General features: G+C 36.0%; 1 pseudogene; it reads right to left on the bottom strand.

Annotated features, from left to right (window-relative positions):
* Window positions 1-1793: 1793 nt before the first annotated feature.
* Window positions 1794-3849, bottom strand: LOC132233839 (tigger transposable element-derived protein 1-like; annotated as a pseudogene).
* Window positions 3850-6338: the final 2489 nt, after the last annotated feature.

Raw genomic sequence — 6338 nt, 5'->3', positions numbered from 1 at the left:
ACATAGGGATGTCTCAGTAGCAGAATTTTCTATGTTTAAAAATGAATACTGAAAATGTCTTTTTCAAATGAAATAATTCGTGTGCTTTTAACTTCTATTAAAAACATTTATTTTTTCAACATTAGTTGCCTTTATTTTTCTTACTAGTGTCAAGAGTTCTGTTTCTTCTTTTTGTGTTAATGGGCTCAGATCAGAGAGCTCTAGAGGGGGTTTGACCTTGGTTTTGCTGGCTTTTCTAGGAGACTTTTGTTTAAATCCCTTGAAAAAAATTCCTCAGCTGCCCTGTGGTCTTCATTGACAAAGTCAGAACACTGTGAGCATCTTGTATTTTTTGCCTCTTAGTGATTCTGATTTGATCACTTGTTTTCTTTTAAAGAATTTCAAAGACTTAATCAATGGGAGTATAGCTATAGCCACTCTTGGTGGGGAAGGAAGTTCTCCAATGCAGATGCCCTTCTAGCTGGTTATTTATAGGCTAATGATGTCTTTTGAAAGTCTGCTTATCATTCCATTTTTCATCTCCAGCTCTGTCTGTAGTCCCATTTGGTTCACATTGTGCAGCTAATAGAGCTTCATCTCTACTCAATGTTTCCATCTTAAATTTAAATGGGATTAATGCAGTGAAAAGTTCTTTTTAAATGATTAGGTTAATAATCTGGAAATTATGGCTTTCCAAATAAGGCGTTCCCAAAGAAAGCTCTTTACTTCATTTTTAGGACTACTTTTTTGTCTTGTCTTCAGATTTCCAAATACTTAATATAATGTTCACAAGATTAATAATTCTAAACATGATTTATCTTCTTGGTGCTTTACTTTGAAAACAGTGGAGGCCATCTTCTCAATTGATTGAACAGCTGTAGATCTTTCTAGAGGTCACATTGCAAGTTAGCATTTGTCATTAATCATGGTTTTAATTAAAACTCAGGTTATAAGCTGAGTAAACTTTCTCCTCAGCTGTTAATTTTTCAAATATTTTTATCCTCTTTTTTTTAAAAAAAATGCATTAAAATCATAATATGCTTTACTATATATTTTGTGTTTCATTTCCTGGCACTACTTAGAATAAAAATTTATAAAAAATATAAGCATTAAAATTTGAATGTTTTCTCTGTAGCCAGAAGTAAAGTTCATTATTTATATATATATGTATATATAAATTCCATCATTATAATATGCAAATACATGTTTGCTTTTTAATTCTGTATCCAAAAATAAGCTACCACTATCTATGCCTTTCTACTATTTCTTGTTTAAAAGACACACACTGCCACTTACCCACTTAAAAATACAAATACATGTAATACTGTGTAGACATGTAAAAAAGCAATGATTTTTTTAAAAATTATTTATGATTAATAACTATCCTATGGAAAATTGACTGAGGGTAGTATTTTTAGGATAGTAGCTCCACTTCGTCAGACAATCATATATGCAATGCCTATGAAATATGAAAAAGCATAATATAAATCCATGCCAAAAAAGAAACCTACATGATCTGACTCTCATAAACTGACCTGCTTAATAGAATACCATAAATCTTCAGGAGACTGGAATATTCAACAGGTGGTTTTTAAGCACCTCAGAGATATAGCAGATTTAATTCCAGACCACAACAACCAAAGGAATACTGCAATAAAGCTAGTTACATGAATGTTTTTGGTTTCCCAGTACATATAAAAGTTATGTTTACACTACACAGTCTATCATGTGTGCAGTAGCATTATGCCCAAAAAACAATGAACTTACCTTAATTCATATTTTATTGCTAAAAAATGTCAATAATCATCTGAGCTTCAGTGAGTCGTAATCTTTTTTGCTGGTGGAGGGTCTGGCCTCCATGTTGATGGCTGCTGACTGATCAGGGTGGTGATTGCTGAAGGTGGGTTGGCTGTAGCAATGTCTTAAAATAAGGCAGCAGTGGCGTTTGCTACATGGATTGACTATCCCTTTCACAAACAATTTCTTAGCAGCATGCAACACTGTTTGATAGCATTTTACCCACAGAAGTTCTTTCAAAATTGAAGTCAATCCTCTCAAACCCTGCTGCTGATTTATCAACTAAATTTACATAATATTCTAAATGCTGTGTTGTCATTTCAGCAGTTTTACAGCAACCTTATCAATGATAGATTCCATCTCAAGAAACCACTTGATTTACTCATCCATTTGAAGCAGTTCCTCATTTGTTAAAGTTTATCATGAGATTACAGAAATTCGGTCACATCTTCAGAGTCCACTTCTAACTTTAGTTCTCTTGCTGTTTCCACCACATCTACAGTTACTCCCTCCACTGAAGTCAACCCGTCAATGTCATCCCTGAGGGCTGGAAGCAACTTCTTCCAAACTCCTGTTAATGTTGATACTTTGACCTCTTCCCCTGAATCACAAATGTTCTTAATGACACCTTGAATGGTGAATCCTTTCCAGAAGGTTTTCAACTTACTGTGCCCAGATCTATCAGAGGAATCACTATCTATGGCAGCTATAGCCTTATGAAATGTATTTTTAAAATAAGACTTGAAATTCAAAATAGTTTCTTGCTCCATGGGCTGCAGAATGGATGTTGTGTTAGCTGGCATGAAAACAACATTAATCTTGTATATCTTCATCATTGACCTTGGGTGACCAGGTGAATTGTCACAAGCAGTAATATTTTTAAAGGAATCTTTTCTTTTTCTAAGCAACAGTTCTCAATAGTGGGCTTAAAATATTCAGTAAACCATGTTGTAAACAGATGCACCGTATCTAGGCTTTCTTGTTCCATTTGTGGTGCAAAGGCAGAGTAGATTTAGCTTAATTTTTAAAAGCCTTGGATTTTTGACATGGTATGTAAGTGAGCATTAGCTTCAAATTATATTCATCAACTTCATTAGCCCCTAGCAGGAGAGTCAGCCTATCCTTTGAAACTTTGAAGCCAGGCACTGACTTCTCTGTAGCTATGAAAGTTCTAGATAGCATCGTCTTCCAATATAAGACTGCTTTGTCTACACTAAAAACTGTTGTTTATTGTGGCCACCTTCATTAATTATCTTAGCTAGATCTTCTGGATAACTTGCTGTAGCTTTTTCATCAGTGCTTGCTGCTTTATCTTGCACTTTTATGTTATGGAGATGGCTTCTTTCCTTAAGCCTCATGAACCAACTTCTGATAGGTTCAAACTTTTCTGTAGCTTCTTAACCTCTCTCAGCCTCCAAAGAATTGAAGAGAGTTAGGACCTTACTCTGGATTAGGTTTTGATTTAAGGCAGCGGTTCTCAACCTGTGGGTCGCGACCCCTTTGGTGGTTGAATGACCCTTTCACAGGGGTTGCCTAAGACCATCCTGCATATCAGATATTTACATTATGATTCATCACAGTAGCAACATTACAGTTATGAAGTAGCAACAAAAATAATTTTATGGTTGGGTCACAACATGAGGAACTGTATTTAAAGGGCCAGAAGGTTGAGAACCACTGACTTCAGGGAATGTTGTTGCTGGTTTGATTTTTGTTGTTGTTGTTGACATTATTACATATATCCTTCATACTATCCCCTCTCCCCCTTTGCCCACCTCCACCTAGACCCCACTCTCCCTTTTCTCTGGCCCTCACCTCATTGTTCTCTGTGTCCATGGGCTATGCATATATGTTCTTTGGCTATTCTCTTTAATCTAGACCACTAAAATTGTCTCTATATTAGCAATAAGGCTGTTGCACATTTTTGTCCTTTGTGTGTGCAGTGGAGTAGCACTTTAAATTACCTATCTTGGCTTTCAACATGCTTTCCTCACTAAGCTTTATCATTTCTAGTTTTTTATTTAAAATGAAAGATATGCAACTCTTCCTTTTACAGGAACATGTAGAGGCCATGGTGGGGCTAAATAGCCTAATTTCAATATTTTTTGTGTCTGAGGGAATTGGGAAGCCCAAGAGAGGGGCAGACAGGGGACCAGCCAGTCAGTGGAGCAATCAGAACACATCCAACATTTATTAAGTTAATTGACTTAATAATAGGCATGGTTCATGGCACCCCCAAAATTTACAATGGTAGCACTAAAAAGCACTGATCACAGATCAAAGCATTTGAAATATTGCAAGAATTACCAAAATGTGATACAGAGACACCAACTGAGCAACTGCAAGCAAAAGAGAGAAGTAATTTACTGACTGTAATCTATAATACAGGGAGGTTACATCAGGAGGGCAGAATAGAAAGTTCTCTATGGATTGTGTTTTATTTCTTATTTATAAGTGAAAGCAATTGATGCTGTTCTGGAATTTAGATTTACTTTGCAACCAATAATATAAGTTCTGAAACACTATGTGATACAAACCATTTTGACTTGGGTCTAAAGGGTATGGGTGAACTGTGAAGCTAGATGTTGCTAATTTTAATTATGCCTTGAATGAACCTATCTGATATATTTTAGCAGTATCTTGGTCTCAGAACTGAAGTATATTCAAGTTTTCTTAAAATTCAGACTCTTATTACCCTATATTAATCATTTGTACTTTAACTTGATATTTATACTGAGCACAGATTTCTGTTTCCATGAATATAGAAAAAAAATAAAGCAAGCAGAAGGCTTTCAGTGGAATGTAAATCAATACTTTGGCAAAAATATAACCTGTTAACTTTTCTTTATTCCTGTCCAAACCCCAAGCTAATAGCACTTCAATATTTTAAACATTAAGTAAATCTTCTATAACAAAACCATACTTTTGAAACCAAACATATGTCTAGTTATGATTTGTTATTCCCACATAAATGCAGAACATAAACTACTTCCCATTGCTATGGCTTTACCACAAGCATGCTTTTTCTGGTCTGTGAACATAAAATATGAAACAGGCTCTTCTCATAAAGGAGGAAACCAACTAAAAAAAGTCACTGTGGCTTGGAAACTTCACCTTTCCTATCCCACAACCGCATACAAGAAGGCTACTTTTTTCTCCCAAAGGATGTCTCAAATCAATGCTTTTCTTTGCCATTTTATTCTTTTTACCTTAAAGAATAGGAGTACAATAGCATTTTTCTTTTCTATCATTATTATGTTGTTATACAGTCAGAATTTAATCAGAATCCATACCCACTAAATCTCCATCCCTCTGATGGCATTGATTCTGTGCTAGACTATGCTAAGTGTGGCAACTTGGCCTTTCTCTAAAATACCAATGAACGAGCAGGAAACCTGTAATGGCTCAGGAGACTCTGAGCAAGTCATTTGATTCCTGTGGAAAATGTTACAATTGTCTCTTTTCTTTCCAAAAAAAAAACAAAAACAAACCAAAAACACACACACAAACCCCCCCCCCCCAAAACAAAACAAAACAAATCTATTAGACAGAAACCAACTTGCCCACAAAATATTGTTTGTATAGAAATCAACTAAGTATGATATATTTAATACTAGACACCCAGTGCATGAAAAGCATGCATGCGGGGGTCGGGGGGGAGCTGTCCCTCAGTTTGGCCTGCGCCCTCTCGCAGTCTGGGAGTCCTCAGGGGATGTCCGAATGCTGACTTAGGCCTGATCCCTGCTGCAAGCAGTCCTAAGCCAGCAGTCAGATATCCTTAGCACTGCCACGGAGGCAGGAGAGGCTCCTGCCACCACCGCCGTGCTCGCCAGCCATGAGCCTAACTTCTGGCTGAGCAGCGCACCCGCTGTGGGGGTGCATTGACCACCAGGGGTCAGCTCCTGTGTTGAGCGTCTGCCCCCTGGTGGTCAGTGTGTGTCATAGCGACCAGTCATTCAGCTGTTTAGTCTATTTGCATATTAGCTTTTTATTATATAGGATATAAAAAAACTTGAGGTGCTCTGTTTAAGAAAAGTGGGAATATGTGGGTAGCACCCATGTAATTTCTGCATAAACCATTTGGTAGAACAAATTGAGTCAGATGTAGTCTAGCTATATATTTTCTATCAATATTCTGTACTTGACACACAAAAAACTACTAATAAAGAAAACATTTAATGCCTTCCAACTGTGTGTAGGACACACTAGGAAACCTTTTCTTTGCTGAGTTTAGGGGTTTAACTTGATGGGTGGATATTTTTTTTCATTGTTATGATGTGAATTTCTACTTGAGTGTATTATTTAGGAGAAAGCAACATAATTTTCTATAAAGAATATCTTTAATTTTGAAACTTCTTACATATAAACACAAAAACAAAGAAAAAACAACACCTGGAATAAAATCTTACAATCATGAATATTGTATGAGAACTCTTAGAAACACTGTAATGTACAAAGCAATGAAATTGATTGATAACCATTTTTATACATTTCAAATGGTTATGTGTATTTTTGCCACTTTTCAATTTGAATTGTACTCAATGTATTCTTTTTATTTTTTG

Source organism: Myotis daubentonii, chromosome 4 (assembly GCF_963259705.1).
Source record: "Myotis daubentonii chromosome 4, mMyoDau2.1, whole genome shotgun sequence".
Taxonomy (NCBI): domain Eukaryota; kingdom Metazoa; phylum Chordata; class Mammalia; order Chiroptera; family Vespertilionidae; genus Myotis; species Myotis daubentonii.
The sequence above is the reverse complement of the archived record's forward strand: the minus strand, read 5'-3'. Positions and strand labels throughout refer to the sequence as shown.